Source organism: Nicotiana tabacum, chromosome 2 (assembly GCF_000715075.1).
Source record: "Nicotiana tabacum cultivar K326 chromosome 2, ASM71507v2, whole genome shotgun sequence".
NCBI classification, from domain to species: Eukaryota; Viridiplantae; Streptophyta; class Magnoliopsida; order Solanales; family Solanaceae; genus Nicotiana; species Nicotiana tabacum.
The window spans coordinates 71,391,470-71,410,217 of NC_134081.1; positions in this window are offsets into that span (position 1 = coordinate 71,391,470).

Below are 18,748 nucleotides of genomic sequence, written 5' to 3' on the forward strand. Positions count from 1 at the left end.
TTTTCTACGTTTGGGAGGGTGTCGTCCTACAAATAGTTTATAATACAATTGTGCCAGTCCCAAGTTAAGTTTATAGATTTTACCTCGATGTGGTCTAACCCCGAGCTGAGGAGATATACTACGCTCCTAACCCCAGGAATTATGCTCTGGGTGGTGGCGGCCAATTTGGCGAGGCCGTATGCTTCGACATTTTGAGTTCGAGGAATCTAGTCGAGTTGGCATTCATCGAAATCGGATAGTAACTTGCATATCTCGGTCTGGTACTTCTGTAACCTCTGTTCTTGATTTGGAAAGTCTTAGTGATTTGGTTGACGACGAGCTGAGAATCGCAGCGTAGCTTTAATCTCCTTGCCCTATATTCGAGTGCTAGTCTAAATCATGCAACTACGGCCTCATACTCGGCCTCGTTGTTAGTCATATCTGGGCATCTTCTAGATTGGCAGATGACTTCTCGATGGGAACCTCGAGCATGAGTCTTAGTCCGAACCCGCAAGCATTGGACGCGCCATCGGTGTGTAGGACCCAAAGGTACTATGTTTGGTGAGAAGCTTGAGTGGCTTCTTTCTCATCCTCGGGCATCACTTTTTCACTAAGGTTTGCGGTGAAGTCGACGAGCACTTGTGACTTTATTGCTGTGTGAGGCTGATAAGTGATGTCGTGCTCACTTAATTCAATTGCCCACTTGGTCAGCCTCCCTGACAGCTCGGGTTTGGGTAATATGCTTCTTAAAAGAAATGCGGTGACGACCGAGATTGGGCATCACTAGAAGTATTGTCTAGGCTTTCGTAAAGCTACGACCATGGCCAGTTTCTCGAGGTAAGGATACCTCATCTCAGCGCCGACAAGTGTTTTACTGATATAACAAATTGGAGATTGCGTACATTTGTCTTCTCGAACTAGGACTGCACTAACTGCTACTTCCGAAACAGCAAGGTAAACGAGAAGACGTTCCCCAGGCTCGGGCTTTGAGAGCAAAGGTGGAAACGATAGGTATTCCTTAAGTTCTTTCAATGCTTGTACACATTCAGGCATCCACTCTAGGCCGTTATCCTTTTTTAGCACGTTGAAAAACCTGTGGCACCTATCAGATGACCTCGAGATAAATCTGGATAGGGTGGCAATTTGACCCGTCAGTCTCTGGACTTGCTTCTTAGTGGATAGGTATTCTGATATCCCGTCGATGGCCTTAATCTGATTTGGATTGACCTCGATTCCTTGTTGTGATACCAGAAAGCCCAAAAACTTTCTAGAGGTTACACCGAACGTGCATTTTTCAAGGTTCGGTTTTATCCCATATTTTCTCAATATGTCGAATGCTTCCTTTTGTGACCAACATTTGATAAGTAGCCCCCGCGTTCTTCAACCCGAATGGCATGACCCTATAACAGTACGTTCCCCCGTGAGTGATGAACGTAGTCTTCTCTTGGTCATCTTCCTCCATGAGTATTTGATTGTAGCCTGAGTAGGCGTCCAAAAAACTTAGCAACTCGTGTCTTGATGTTGCGTCGATGAGTTGGTCAATGAGTGGTAACGGGAATGAATCATTTAGGCATGCTTTGTTCAGGTCGGTGAAATCCACACACATCCTCCATTTCTCGTCCTTTTTTTTTACCATCACCACATTGGCGATCCACTTAGGATACTTCGACTCCCTGATAGAGCCGTTGGCCAATAACTTTTCTACTTCTTCGTGGACGGCCTCGTTGATTGCGGGGTTGAACTTTCGTCGCACCTGCCTTACTTGGGGGGTAGTAGGGGTCGATGTTTAGCCTGTGCATGGATATCTCTTTGGGGATGCCAGGCATATCTGTATGGACAACAAATCTGCATTAGTTATTAAGAATTGATTAAATTTACCTAGGTCTTGGAGTTTGAAGCCGATCTAGGCTTTTTTGCTAGGGTCACTATGCTTTAGCTGGACGGGATCGAGGTCTTCTATGGTCGGCCCTACGGCTTCGACCACTTCTGGGTCCACAATGGTATCTTTGGATTCGACCGGTAGAGACCTCGACCTTGCTGATTGATATGCCTCTTTTTCCTTTTCTTTCTCTTGTTGAATTGTCGTGCCATCCAGGGCGATCTGATAGCATTCCCGGGATGCGTGTCGTTACCCTCATATTCTGAATATTCCCTAGGGGGTCGGGAACTTGATCACTTAGTATAAGTTGGAGGGGACCGCTCTCATGGGATGTATCCATGGCCGTCCTACGATGGCGTTGTATGCATTGTCCTGATCCATGATATAGAATGTTGTCTCTAGAGTCACTCCACCGGCGAGGATAGAGAGTGTGATCTCTCCCGAAGTCCGTTCAACTGCATAATTAAAATCGGTTAGTGTAATGCAGCGCGACACTATCTTATCCTCAAGTCTCATCTGTGCGAGGGTTCAAGGATGGATGATGCACGCTCCACCTCTATCATCTACCATAATTATCCTAACATCAGTATCTAAAATTCATATAGTAACAACAAGTGCATCATTGTGAGGGAAAGTCAAATTGTCGGCATCTGACTCATCGAAGATGATACTTTCTTCGAGTTCGTCGTACCGTTCATGGGTGATTGATCTTTTGAGTTTGCGAGTGGCTGTGAATTTGATGCCATTAATGGAGGTGTCGTCACTACCACCAATAATCATATTGATGGTGCGAGCTGGTGAAGGTGGCTTTGGTAGGCCTTGGCATTCTCGACCCCATGCTAAAGCGTTCCTGCCTTTGCCGTTGAGTAATTCTTTGAGATGTCCTTATTGTAGCAAGTTTGCTATATCTAGTCTTAGAGCGTGGCAATCTTCCGTTTTATGTCCACGTTCTTGGTGGAACTTGCAGAGGGCGTCAGACTTCCTGGTGCTCGGTTCAGACCTCATCTTTGGTGGCCACTTCACCCTCGTTCTGAGATTCTCAAGGGTGTAGACCACCTCTGTAGATGACACACAAAAGTTGTGAGTAGATAGTAAGGGGGCATACCTTAATCATTCATGTGAGTGCCTGATCTCGGCCTAAAGGGGCCGTCTTCATAGCGGAAGGAGGGGACGGGTACCCTAATATAGGGTTGATGTCGTTCCCTGCCTGGCCACGATATTGGATGGTCTCTCCTTGTGTTTTCCCTGCGTTCCTTTCTAGGTTCGGATTGTACCAAGATGAGTCGTCGAGTTGGCCCGTTGAGGTTGTCATCGTCTGCCCTGACCTCGGCATAGTAAGCATAGTGGATCTTGTCCCAAGTAGCCGGTGGATACTTCATTAACTGGCTCAGTAGCTTTATGGTCTCTCTCGAATCCTCTCTGCACAACCCATTCTAAAAGGCGGCCACGATCATCCCTTTGGAGACATTTAGTAAGGTCATCCTCGCCCTGTTAAATAGGGCGAGGAAGTCTCTTAGTCACTCTCCTAGGGATTGCTTGATGGCGAAGATGCCATTCACCTTTGTTTCAGCTTTCTTGGCCCCGGCATGCACCGTTATAAACTTGTCGGCCATCTCTTCAAATGTTTATATGGAATAGGCTGGCAGCTGTGAATACCATGTCAACGCCCCTCTAATGAGAATTTCACCAAATGTTTTCAGCAAGATGGAGGACACCTACTCTTTAGTCAGGTCGTTGCCTTTTTATGGCGGTGACGTAGTGAGTTACATGATCTTCGAGATCGGTCATTCCATCGTAGATTCTGAGATATGGGATCTTGAAGGTTTTTGGTATGAGGAGCCGCTTCTTCCTTGTATGGCTGCTCCACAAAACATACCGGCGTCTCTTTTAGGTAACAATTTGGGGGCACTGGTATTTTGTCTACCCATTCCTAGTGCTGCTTCATTTGTTCCTGGAGCACCTTGTTCTCGTTTTCCATTTCTTCCATTCTGTTTAGCATGGCGGCGAGGACACTATCACCTGCACTATCAACAATCGCATTAGTATTACCTGAAATAAGAGGGTTCAGTTGGTCGTCCTGTTCATTCCTGCGTTGTACTGCATGGACCATCGTGTTTTCTGTGGTCGTGCATGGGGCTTGTTTACTAATCATGCTGACTAGAGTGCCAACTAACCATCTTCGAGGAGATTTTTCATAGCTTGTGGTGCTCCCACTCCCATGGACGTAGATGTTCCCTTCCCATTTGGTTTGGTTATGCTGAAGAAAGGTGTAGGTGACTTCCCTAATCTGGGGGATGCCGTGGGAGTCACCTCCTCATCTTGGGTGTTGTACCCTTCATCTATGGCACTTATGATGTTGAGCGGGACGTTGTCCGTTGCTTTGGTTCTGTTTCTCTGGTTACCTGCCATGGAGTTTTTATATACACACACAGAGAAAAAGAATAACCTTTACCGTTTGAGATTGGGAAGTCACATGAGTTATAGATCTGATGGAAACTAACAATTTGAATGAGAAAATCCCCACAGACGGCACCAAACTGTATAACCCAAAATTTGGATCTAGGTTTTTATACAATTAGATTTATAATGAAAAGGGTTAATCTAAGTCAAAATTAATGTCCAAATGATAGATCTAGTATATTTATAAAGAATATCGAACGTGTGTTATTAGGTAACTATATCTTGGAGCAATAATGGAGTAATAAATGATTCAAAGATGTAGGAGAAAGCAATAAATGACATTTAAGTAAATAATGGAACAAAGTTCACCCGACAAGGGCGAGATTTCCTAACGAATCTTCTGACTATGATGTATAGTGATAAGCCTTTGAATATTCCAGTTCTTCTTGGATCGGAGAAGAAGAGATAGATAAAGATGTGAAAAAGGTAAGCTTTGTATGTATATTATAAAGAGAGAATCTTCATAGAATGTCAATTTATTGTTCCTTTCAGAAAGTGTCTAATCCCCTTCTATAACTACATATCTTTATATTTATAAGGATACTTGGGACACAAAATCCTAGATGATACAACTGGGAAGAATATTCACTGGAATATTCTCTAGGGAATAGTAATCCTAGAACTAGCCATTACTGCTCTCCGAAGAGGAGTGCTCGTCCTCGTCTTCTATCGAGTCACTTCGACCTTATCGATGACCTGCTATCTTCTCATAACGTCGACCCTTTGAAATCAGGTTATCGTATCCTATTGACGACACGTGGCAGCCTCCGAAAGCTTCGTTCATGTTGACATAGTCAACATATAATATGATAATTTTTATCCATATACCCATAAACTTTAAATTTTGGATCCGCCTCTCACTATGAGATATATTCGTTGCAATAATGGAATACTGTTAGACTTTTTCTAGAGACTTTAAGTTTGACCATCCGAAAATGTAATACATCTAGTAATTAACTCATACATTAAGAAACAGAAAGTTTCACCAAATAATGAAGACTGCAACTATACTCACACCTTCAATATCGTAATAACTCTACCATCCCAATAAAGCGACTCAGATCCTATCTTAATATGTTGACATGTCCTATGTAAGACGAAAATTCAACACATAAATATATACACAACATTTTAATTTATAACTTAAATATAATTTATTTAATATATATCGTGACCTCATGCATTCACCCTTAAATAGTGACAGAAATTACAACAACAATAACAAAAAATTTAGTATAATCTCATAAGTGGATTTTGGAGAGAATAATGTGTACATAGTCTTATTCCTATCTTGCGAAAGTAAAGAGACTTTTTCCGCCAAGTAGCGACAAAAAATGTATTCATCAAACGAGTTATAAAAATATATTGGTCAATTACACTGTGTGTACTATAAACACATATGAAATTCACAAAATGCATAGGTGCCATGCGACTTAAGTACAATAATTAAGTTGAATGCACAAAGCCTAAGAACTGTACAAGTTGTAATGATAAGTAATTCATGTAGTCACAATTACTGAATGCGTTTTAAAGCAAATATCCTAAGAGTAATATTCTCCCCATGCGAGGAATCTCTGTATGTTAAGGAATGCAAAAAGCTAAATCGCAAGTGATGAATGTGTTTCATTAATTGCAATTTCCAATTGCACTTGAAGTATACAGACTCTACAAATGATTAGATTATGAAACTCATTCATCAATTGAGAGGTCGAGCCTTATAAGCTGCCTCTCAGAATTAAGTTTTATAAACTGTTGGAAAAAATAAACCCCCACATAAATAATATTCACGGTATACGATTGTAATAAATGCGGATTACTAAAATACTGTAACCAGCGGTAATAATAAGAGAAACAAGGACACCAAAATTTTTACATGGAAAACCCTTCTGAATAAGGGAAAAACCACGCCCGAGAGGAGCAACTGATTTTACTATAGCAAAGATTTTACAATTTGTGGTACCGAGTAAAACCCTCCATTACCACTACACACTCAAAAGAAATAACCCTCTTTTGATTTTTTCACCTCACTACAAATACCGCTCAAACTCTCTATATTTTTCCTTATAGAGTATTTTACTTCTTACTCTGTAAATCACCATCTTTCTCTCTGTTTGGTGTATCTTTCAACTGAGAGCATGGGACCTATTTATAGTGCTTACATTGCTTCATTGATGTCATCAATATTTTTATGTTAATGGCAAAAGTCAAATATTACATTGTGAAATCAAGGAATGATTTGTCGTAAAATCTTCCTTACTATTCGTTTAGTTGGCTTGTCATTTCACAATCCAAAGGAAGTTGTCTTCCTTTCACATGGGATGGACCCATCAAATCTCCCCCTCCAGCCTCATGCACCTGAGGGAGGTATCTCTAATTTTTCATATAGAACAAGTTCTTTGCATAACTCAAACTTATCTCTTGGTATCGTCTTGGTCAGCATATCCGTAGGATTTTCACTCGTGGTAATCTTTTTGACCTGCAAAGATTCGTTCTCCACTTGCTCAGAAATCCAATGATATCTCACATCGATATGCTTTGTTCTTGCATGGTACATGAAATTCTTGCTCAAATCTATTACACTTTGACTGTCACAATAGACGACATACTCCTTATGATGCAATCCAAGCTCTTGAAGAAACCGCCTGAGCCATATCATTTCCTTGCCAATTTCTGTACCATCAATGTACTCCGCTTCAGTTGTTGAAAGTGCATTGTACTTCTGTAATTTAGACTGCCATGATATATCTCCCCCTGAAAAAGTAAATAGATATCCAGTAGTGGATTTTCTATTATCATAATTACCGGCCATATCAGCATCTATATAGCCCAACAGGACTGGATTTGATCTCCCAAAATACAAGCATTCATCCGAGGTTCCTTTTAGATACCTGAGTAACCACTTCACAATGTTCTTTCCCGGGATTGTCAAGAAACCTGCTAACAACACCAACAACATGAGCAATATCAGGTCTAGTACATACCATTGCATACACTAAGCTCCCGACGGCAAATGAATATGGAACTTTAACCATACTTTATTTATTTTCCTTTGTTGTAGGACACATCATCCTGTTCAACTTCATATGACCAGCAAGAGGCGTGATAACTGGTTTAACACTCATCATGTTGAAGCGTTTAAGTACACGTTCAATATACTTCTGTTGTGATAACAACAACTTGCTATTTGTCGTGCTGGACCCAAGTCTTTCATGTCAAATGACTTGGACAAATCTTCCTTCAACTTGGCAATCAACTTCTTGCCTTGTCCTACAATCAACATGTCATCCACATATAACAACAAGATGCTGAAGTTATTGTAAGAGAATTTCTTATAGTATACACATGGATCTGAAAAAGTCTTTGTATATGTTTGACTTCTCATGAATGATTCAAACTTCCTGACCACTGCCTTGGCGCTTGTTTCAGCCCATAAAGACTTTTTTTCAATTTGCACACCATGTGTTTCTTTGCCTTTACTTCAAAACCTTTTGGCTGCTCCATATAGATTTCTTCTTCCAAATCTCCATGTAGAAATGCAGTTTTGACGTCCAACTGCTCCTATTCAAGATCTAAGTTAGCTGCCAAACTCAAGATTGTTCGAATAGAGGTCATTGTGAGAAAATTTTATCAAAATCAATACCTTTCTTTTGTTCGAAACCTTTTACCACCAATTGAGCTTTGTATCTGACCAGTTTGCTGTTTCTATCTTTCTTGAGCTTAAAGACCCACTTGCACTTGAGCGGACTTTTGCCTTTTGGAAGTTCAACCAGTTCATACGTGCCATTCTTCCATAGAGAATCCATCTCTTCTCGCATGGCTTCCATTTGCTAGATTTGTTCTGGATGAGATAACACCTCCTTGAAATTCTCTGGCTCCCCCTCATCAGCGACGAGGATATACTCTAAATAAGGATACCTCGTGGACTCGACCTTCTCTCCTTCAGATCTTCTCAAAGTTTGTTGTCTTTTTCTTGTTGTTGTTGTTGCTTTTATTCTTCCTTTTGTGGAATAGGATGCCCCCTGCTCATCAACCTCTTCATCTACACCTTCCGTGTGCCATTCTTTACCTGTGGAAGGATTACGTACATGTACAGTAGGAGCAGTAACAAAGTTAATGACTGTACCATTATCATTTTTGGTCTTTGTTGATTGATCACCATCAATCCCGACCACATCTTCTCTGAAGATCACATCTTTGCTTCTGATGATCTTCTTCCTTTTTGGGTCCCATAATCTGTAGTCAAACTCTTCATCTTTATAACCAATGAAGATACAGGGAATAGTTTGTCATCCAGCTTCGTTCTCTGCTCCTTCGGCACATGTGCAAAAGCTTTACATCCAAAAAATTTCAAATGGAAGTAGGACACCTCTTTATTGGTCCATACTTTCTCTGGAATGCCAAAATCCAATGGAACTGATGAACTTCTGTTAATCAGGTAACAGGCTATGCGATCTGCTTCTCCCCAAAATGACTTAGATAGTTTTGCCATTTTGAGCATACTTTTCACTTTTTGATAATGGTGCGATTTATCCTTTCAGCTACACCATTGTGGTGTGGGGTTCGAGGAACTGTCTTCTCATGTCTGATTCCATGGCTTGAGCAGTAGTATTTAAAATCCTTTGAAGTATACTCTTCTCCATTGTGTGTCCTGATACACTTCAATTTTTTACATGTCTCTCTGTCCACCAGAGCATGGAATTTCTGAAAAACTTGAAATACCTGGTCTTTTGTTCTCAAAAAATAAATCCACAATTTCTATGAAGCATCATCAATAAATGTGAGAAAATATTTGTTACCTCTCATTAATTCTACATCCATTGGACCACAAATATCAGAATATACTAAATTAAGTATATTCGATTTTCTTCTATGAGTTGCTTGAAACGATACCCTATGTTGTTTTCCAAATAAACAATAATCACAAGAATTCATAGTTGTACATTTTGCAAATGATATGAGTGACTTCTTGGATGGGATCTGTAGTCCCTTCTCACTCATATGACCCAATCTCTGGTGCCATAAGTCTGCAGGCGTAGCATCCACAACCGCATGTAATCAAGCTTCATATATCTCAGTGGTTGTCTTGTACAACGTACATGGAGCAACTCTTTTAGAAATCACCAATGATCTCTTGGTGAGTATCCACTTCCTATTGGTGAAGTGATTCTCGTAATCGTCTCGATCTAGAGCGATCTCTGAAATCAAATTCATTCGTATATTTGGTACGTGCCACACATCTTTTAAAACTTATGTGCATCTAACATTTGTCTTGATACAAATGTCGCCAATCCCCACAATCTTTGAGTAACTGGTATTTCCCATCTTGATCATCCCAAAGTCTCAAAAAAATTCTCTTATCGGTGTGACATGGTAGGATGTTGATGTGTCAACCACCCATTCTGACTCTTGGCTTGCTAAGTGCATGAATTCTTCCTCTTCGTGAACAAAGAGAACCACCGAATCATCGTTGTGCACTGCAACAGTTGTGTTGTCATCATTCTTCTAACCACTATTCTCGCCTCGACCTTTCTTTGGGCAATATCTTTTGAAGTGATCGGGTTGACCACAACTGTAGCAATTTCTACCCTTTGACCGATTCCTGGACTTTCCATGAGCTTTGAATTTATTACGGCTACTCGATGCTCTATAAAAACTTCTTCCTATGTTTTCCATAATAAGAGTCTGCCCTTGATTTTTGGGCTTCTTCCCCGTCTTATCATTGAGTAGGATGGCTGATGTGACCTCCTTTAACTCGATGGTATCTCTACCATGCAGGATGGTTGTTGCCAATTATCATAGGAAGATGGCAACGAATTTAGAAACATGATAGCCTTATCTACTTCAGTAATTATTTCTAGGTTTGCCAGCTGCGTGATTAATCAATTGAACATATTTAAATGGGATAAAATATTTGTACCTTCACTCATATCGATGGCATAAAGATATTTTTTTCAAAAATAACTTGTTTGTTAAGGATTTGGACATGCATAGACTTTCTAGTATTTTTCAAATACCACATGCATTATTTTCATCCCCGACATTATTGAGTACTTCATCGGACAAGTGCAGTTTGATTACACTAGCCGCTTTCTTATCCATGTCTGCCCAATCCTCGACTTTCATGGTTTTCGGCTTTGCCTCTTTGCCATCTAGTGTAATGTTTAACCCTTGTTGGATGAGTAGGTCCTTCATCCTTCTTTGCCATATTGAGAAACTGTCATTACCATTGAATCTTGTTTCTTCATATTTTACTCTAGACTTTTTTTTTGTCACGAAGTAAAATTGACTATAAATAATATAGTGTACGCGCGCTGAGCATCCCCCTGTATAAATGAGATTGTTTTTTAAAATAGCATAATTAATTATTCGAAAGATGTATTTGTGTTACATCTTTTATTTTCACTGTCTCGATTCGGTTCTGAAGCCAACGAATTTGATAGCTTGCGGTCTTAGATAATGAAGATAATGATCATCGCGTGAATCTCTATAAGAAGTTAAAATAATTCTTTCATGTAAATAATTTTTTTTCATTTTTTTTTCCGGTCACAATAAGCTTATTTCGTTTGTCATTAAAAAATAGTATTTCTTTTGTCAAGTGGAATTGAGATCATTCAGGCGCAAGCAGTCATGTAGCCATGTATTTTGTGATTTGATTCATAGCATATTCTAACTTTTAACAATTTTGCATGCAGTAAAAATATAATTTGATTATTCATTGTTCGATCATACATGCTTTGAATATTCTTGGCTCATTGTTTTGGAGAAAATTAGCAAATATGCATACTTTTATAATTTTCTAAATTTTTGAGCACGCACTCTGAAAATAAAGCTACATATCAATTGTGAGATCACTTCATATCAATAATATTTTGAATGAGCAACCAGATTTCTTTGTGTATTGTTACTTCGTGTCTAGTATTTGGAACATGATCCTAAAAGAATCATAAATAATATTTAAATAATAATAATATTTAAATAAGTACACTTTTGTAGTATTACTTCGCGTCGATGATGGCAGGTTTTTGTGGCTTTTTAGCTTCGTGTGAGATTTTCAGCTTAAAAGGATTTGTTATATTGCCCAACGAAGAGAAAAAATCTAAATGGAGGAATTTATTATACATTGTAGTCCTAAATATTAGGCTAAGTATTAATTGAAGTTGATTTGAAAATCCTAAATATTAGAAAGTTAATTTAAATTATAATTTAATCCATTGTGAAATCTATTTTTAAAGGGTAAAAAAGATGAACGACATTTCGCTAAAGGCCTTTTGCTTTTAATATAGTATAGATAGATAAGCAGAACCTGTGCTCTGATACCAGTTATTAGGAAAAATTAACCTCCACATAAATAATATTTACGATATACGATTGTAATAAATACGGATTACTAAAATACAGTAACCAACGGTAATAATAAGAGAAACAAGGACACCAATATTTTCACGTGGAAAACCCTTATGAGTAAGGGAAAAACCACTGCCCAAGAGGAGAAACTGATTTCACTATAGCAAGAATTTTACAATTTGGGGTACCGATTAAAACCATCCAATACCACTACACACTCAAAAGAAATAACCCTCTTTTAATTTTTTCACCTCACTACAAATACCTCTCAAACTCTCTATATTTTTTCTTATAGAGTATTTTGCTTCTTACTCTATAACTCACTCTCTTTCTCTCCGTTTGGTGTATCTTTCAACTGAGAGCAAGATACCTATTTATAGTGCTTACATTGCTTCATTGATGTCATCAATAATGTCATATTAATGGCAAGAGCCAAATATTACATTGTGAAACCAAGGAATGATCTGCCGTTAAATCTTCCTTACTATTCAGTTAGTTGGCATGGCATTTCAAAGCGAAAGGAAGTTGTCTTCCTTTCTCATGGGATGGACCCATTATAAACCTCATTTGATTGAGCTAACACCACTTTCAAAACATTTTGTTATCTCAATTAATTTAGGATAATAGGATGCATGCAATCACATTCGTAATATGTGTTTTGTATAATTTTGGAATTCTCACAAACATTACATATTCCTTAAACTTGGCAGCGAAAAATGCATATTTTGAGAAAAAATCTCAAATCTCATTAATCGGGTCTTTATATGACCTACATCAATTAATCGTTGCTAGTTAGTATGAATTTTCACTTTATTTTTATCACTATCATGATAAATAAACAACGTAATTTAATGTAATCAAAGGGTGTGAATAAGCATTTTTATTTCATATTGTGTGTGTGTTTTGTGTGTGCTATTGTTAGTTCCTTCCGTTTGGACATAAGAATTTTTTTATTTTTTTTTCGAAATCAGTGCTTGGCTATAAAATTTTTAATTTTTACTTGAAAATAAATTTTGGAATTTTTCGAAAATTTGAAAAACTCCAAAAAGCTGTTATTCAAAATTTTTATTCAGATCACTCACAAAAATTTAAAAACAACTCAAAATTATATTTATGTACAAACACAATTCTAATTTTTAAATACCAATTTCAATTGTAAAAAAATTTCACTTTTTAATTTTTTTTTTTTACAATTCTTTTTTCCAAACGGCCACTAAAAATATATGGTGGGTATAATTGGGAAAGCGAAGAGAAAGGTCCCATCTAGAAATATCTCCTTTGGGAATTCTCCTCAAATAACGACAACACGGAGCGGGGTATTCCAGTAATTACATTAAACCCGGCGTACCCTACGCACTCGGCGCAAGCTAATTGACCAACAGCCATCACAAAGCCCAAGGAACCTTCGAGATTCTCCTCTTGCATAGTAATTGCCCTTTGCAGCTCCATTCCACTCTGCGACTCTCAAATCCCCGTAAGAGAAAGAGGTTACGCTTTCTCCGGTCATTTCGTCATTCTTTAGATCTATTTCTTTTTTCGATCTGCGTATCTAGGTATCACGATATTCTTTTTTGTTTATAAGTTTAGTGTATCATTTTCGAATCGTTAACTGGATGACTTTGTTTGATTAATTGAAAAATTTGCGTGTGCAGGTGAATCTACGGCATCGATATTCTTTCGCCATGTGAGTAATGTTGAACCATCGATAATAAACCATCGCTATGTATTGTTTAATTTTTTCAGCTTCACTTTTGATGTGCTATATCTATTGCGAGCTTTTAGAATATCAAATAATCGCGCATTCAATTTGTGCCCTTATTTTAATTGTTTGAATTATTCATTTTGAGTTTAGGTTGTATGTTCGAAATGGATTATATGCTTAAAAGTTATGTGAGCGTAAAAGAAAAGATATTAGGCTAAAAAGACTAGGGTCCGAATCCTGGCAACACAAAAAATTTAGGTGATCTCTTTTACATCTGCCTAAGATGTGGGCATAAGTTATCCAGTGAGACGGTGCAAGTACCCGGTTGAATACCCGAGCGGTGCACAAATTGATCTGAATGCCACCTCTTATTTACGAAAGGAAAAAAACTAGAAGTGACTTAGTTGAGTGTAATGGATAGACAAAAGATTTTACAACCTCAGCCCTATGAATTTATAGCTAGAAGTGGAATAAGGGGTGAATTTGAGCTAAAACTTGAATGTAGACCTTGGCAATTGCTTTAGCGTTTACTGCTTTATTAATATTATATACACTGCATTGAATTTATGTTTTGTGTTTTATGTTGTGTTTCATATCATGTACACTATGAAAGTACCTTATTAATAGTATGTTTAGCCGAGCTTCTAAAATCAGCTTATTTTGAAAAGTTTTTTTTTCAAAAGTGCTTTTCAAAAAAATATTTTTGGTAAGAATCAGTTTGTGTTTGGCTACTTAATTTGAAAAACATTTTTGAGCGACAATAAGTGTTTTGGCCAAGCTTTTAAAAAGTGCTTCTAAGTGTATTTTTTTTCAAAAGTGCTTTTGCAGAGAAGCTACTTTTTTCTGCTTCTCAAAAACTGCTTCTGCTTCTACCTAAAATCACTTCTTTCTTTCTAAAAACTTGGTCAAACACCTTAACCTTCCAAAAAAGTACTTTTGGCCAAGCTAAAACTTTGGCCAAGTAAGCTATAAATGTTGACACTAATATGAATATCTTATCTATTTGTAGCCTTTAGTGTGCTTGTATGTTAAGTAATGTTCAGAGAATTTCGATTCGGTGTTTCTCATCACAGTTAGTTTATTACTATACTACGGCTACAAAACATTACTTAGGTGAAGAGACAAGTTTTGACCAGTACACTTCATAAAATTAGTACCCGATCAAAAAAACTTAATAAAAAAATATATTTGACTAGTAAAAAAATACCCCAGTTTGATTGTAGATTTTTTTTTTTCTATAGTAAAATTTATTGATATTGAGTAAAAGGCCAAAAGTGGAGAACTTATACAAAAAATGTTCCTTTATGATTGACGCACAATCATCCATACTAATAGGGATCTAGTGGGCGCACCAAAAGTTAACCACAAAGGGAAAACAAGCCCTCAGTTAACTAAACTCATATTTTAATCCCTTAAAGTATTTACTATTTTTGTCCCTTCTAAGAGTCCAAATAAGGTCGGAAGGAGCCACATTCCATGCTCTGCACCTCCATATTCTTCTTCTAAATGTCCAATTACGCATCACATCCTCAATTGTCTCTGGCATTTGCCGTTGTATTTCAAACACGTTTAGTCCTGTCTATAATAATTGGCTACCGATTTGACATTGCTCTAGCAAGTAATTTTCTTTTATCTTCTCCTAACCGTTTGCACATGAAGCACTATAACCATTGATCAATCATTTTCTTTATTGGAGCTCAAGTGGCAGTAGCCTGCTTTGACTGAGTAAGTGCCTTCTCTGCTGTTACTCCATTTAAGTCTATCTCTTCTCTTGTTGGTGACTATGCTATTACGCAGAGTCTTGGAAGTGAATCCAGATCTTCTATCTCCCAACCATTAAGATCCTTTCTTAGGTTTGGATTCCATGCGTTGTCTCCCTGTTTTGAGCAATACTAGAGTATGGATTGGTTGCAATTAGGAATACTCTTTGATAGGCCTCCTTTAGTGTAGTGTGCCCCAACCTTTTGTCCTTCCAGAATTGGATGTGTACCCTATTTCTTAGGAGCAGTGATGTATTTCTTGCGAAATCCTCCCAAAATTTCACGATACACTTCCACCGTCCAGTTTCATATGGTGCTCTAATCACATTAGTGCACCCGTGACTAGAAATCCCATACTGTGCTTGGATGATCTCTTTTCTAAAGCCAACTTCCTCCTGGTTATATCTCCAGTGCCACTTCATAAGCATGATTTTGTTGTGAAATGCCAGTTCTTTAACCCAAGGCCCCAAGTGTTTTGGGCATTGTAAATTTGGACCATTTGTCTAAGTGGAACTTATGTTCTTTACTATTATCCTCCCATAGGAAAGATCTTCTGAGTTTGACAAGCTGTTTTTGCACTTTGACCGGGATTGGCAATAGGGACATAAAATAAGTAGATGACCATCCGAAACACTGCTGATGAGTGTTAATCTGCCCCCCCAAAAAAGTACTGTTGTTGCCATGATGCCAATCTTTTCTCAAACTTTTCAATGATCACATTCTAGATATCAGTTGCCCTGTGTCTAGCACCTAAGGGAAGACCTAAATAGGAAAGGATCCTGTGGTGCAACACATAATGTCACCAAGCTCCTCCAAGTCAGGATAAATGATACTCTTGGAGATGTGTATGTTGAAGTCCTGAAATAGATTCAAAAAGCATCAGGGTAAGATTGAGATATTGCACTTTAGTTTTTTTTTGCACCACAGAAAATAAGGGTGTCATCAACAAATAAGAGGTGTGATACAGAGATTGATGTTCTTGAGTTGTTCCCCACTTCAAAACCTTTTAACCATTGCAATTACTTGGCCTTTTCCATCATTTTACCGAGCCCCTCCATAGCCAGAATGAAGAGAAAAAGAGATGGGATCTCCTTGCCTAATCCCTCTTTTAGGAGAGAAAAATCCCACTGGGTTTATCGCTCACCCTCCCTCCCGGTACCTACTACGCGAAGAAACATATCTTATTTCGGTACTTTAGGCATCTAAACTGATAGATATAGGAACTCAGTATCCCCTCTTTTTAGTAAGAAGTGATAGGACTTTACCAAGAGAAACAACTACCCTTGTCGTTCCACTTGCACCTTATTATATGTGGTTTACTATGTAGAAAATCAAACATTACTTTGCCTTCAGGAGCATCAATTATTAAACTTTGGGGTTAGACCCTACGCTCTCTCTTGTGAGATCCTTCAAAGTGATATGGGATTACCACTTGAGTAAGAGACTTCACTTATCTCTTTTCAACTACAAGTGCAAAAGAGTTAATTGTGGTTAAGTTCTTAAAATAGATAGAGATAAAATATCTCGGCCTTTTAAGAAGGTTCCTATCGGATTGGGAGTGTGATGAGGTAAGAAGATTAATGCAAAGATTGTACTACAAGCTATATGGAGAGGTTGATAAATCACTATAGCGAGTATCATCTTCAAAATGCTTTTAGGTGAAGTTATATCACACTCACCTAGTTAGTGGAGTGGATCAAAACATTTTGTAAGTCACAATGAAAGTCAAAGGCGCCCAGAAGAATTGCCTTCTTTACTTCGTGTGCTATGTCTTATTTGTGCTATGTCATATGTCATATTTAGACAAGAGTGGGTTGCTCTAGTGGTGAACGCCCTCCACTTCCAACCAAGAGGTTGTGAGTTCGAGTCACCCCAAGAGCAAGGTGGGGAGTTCTTGGAGGGAGGGAGCCGAGGGTCTATCGGAAACAGCCTCTCTACCCTAGGGTAGGGGTAAGGTCTGCGTACAAACTACCCTCCCCAGACCCCACTAGTGGGATTATACTGGGTTGTTGTATCTATGAAGGAAAAACCGTATTATAGTTAATTGGTGTTATTTGTGTGATCGCACATTGAGTTATGGGTTGCCCATATCCCATATATTTAACATTCAATAGGCACTTCCTCAATAGTGGTGGATGCATTAGCAATTAAGATGTCTCAGCCTTTTAAGAAGGTTCCTATCGGACCGGGAGTGTGATAAGGTGAAAAGATTAATTCAAAGATTGTACTACAAGCTGTTTGGAGAGGTCGATAAATCACTATAGAGAGTATCATCTTCAAAATGCTTTTAGATGAAATTATATCACTCACCTAGTTAGTGGAGTGGATCAAAACATTTTGTAAGTCACAATTGAAGTCAAAGGCGCCCAGAAGAATTGCCTTCTCCACTTCACGTGCTATGTCATATTTGTAGCTGACTACCTATGAAGGGAAAGCCGTATTATAGTTAATTGGTGTTATTTGTGTGATGGCACATGGAGAATGTTGATCATATCTCTTGCGTACTATTATTGTTGTTGAGTTATGGGTTGCCCATATCCCATATATTTAACATTCAATAGGCACTTCCTAAATAGTGGTGGATGCATTAGCAATTAGAAGGATAAGCAATAAGATGCTAGAAAGAAATAATTAGGAAATTAGCTCCTGTTTTAAAGTATTATGTGAATATAAGATGCTAGAAAGAAATAGTTAGGAAATTAGCTCCTGTTTTTAAGTATTATGTGAATTTGTTTGTCTGCTTTGTAAAGAATTGTGGGGTTGACTTGTGAGGTTCTGAGGTTCAAACCATTCGATAAGTATTTGAAATATGCAGGTAAATATCATAGTCAAAGAAAAACTAGTTGATTCTCATAGTAAGTATTTGAAATATGCAGGTAAATATCATAGTCAAAGAAAAACTAGTTGATTCTCATAATAGTTGTAGTTTTCTATAAAATTGTATGGAGAGAGTAAATATTTTGGGACTCTCGAACTCCATGAGGGAGTTAAAAAAAAATCCCTTTTTAACTTATTGGTATAAAGTGTAAATTTCATGACACCCAAGAGTGTGATCTAGTGGTTAGTGAAGTGATTGAAAATCATGAGATTTTCGAGTTCAAATCTGTAACCCAGCGGGAACAAAAAACACTAGGTGATTTTTCATCTGCAGTCTTGGTAGCCAAAGTTACCCGGTAGAGACAAAAAATACTAGGTGATTTTTCATGTGCACAAGCCTTTGTAGATAGAATTACCCGGTACTTGTTCTGGTAGAAGGTAACATGTACTTGGTGGAATAGTCGGATGGCTCATTCATCGTAGCTAGGAAAGAACATGATAAGCTAATGCTTTTGTTATTAAGCCTTCACAAAAGTATTTAGAAACCACACCATTAGCAAGATGTTATATGACTAATGTATCGGCGGTCTACCTAAGTTTGCGCACCTTGTGGACTAATAGGAAAGTTGTTCATAGTATTTATTAGGGTAGATATATATAATACATAAATACCTCCAAAATAGTCCTCTTTTCACGGTTACGAGTTTAAACTATTTTTTTTGGGGTGGGGGTTTCCTAGTACTCCTCTGAACTCGTTTGAAGTGGTATTAATACCTCCTTACTCGGCCCCACCTGGCCTATCGTATT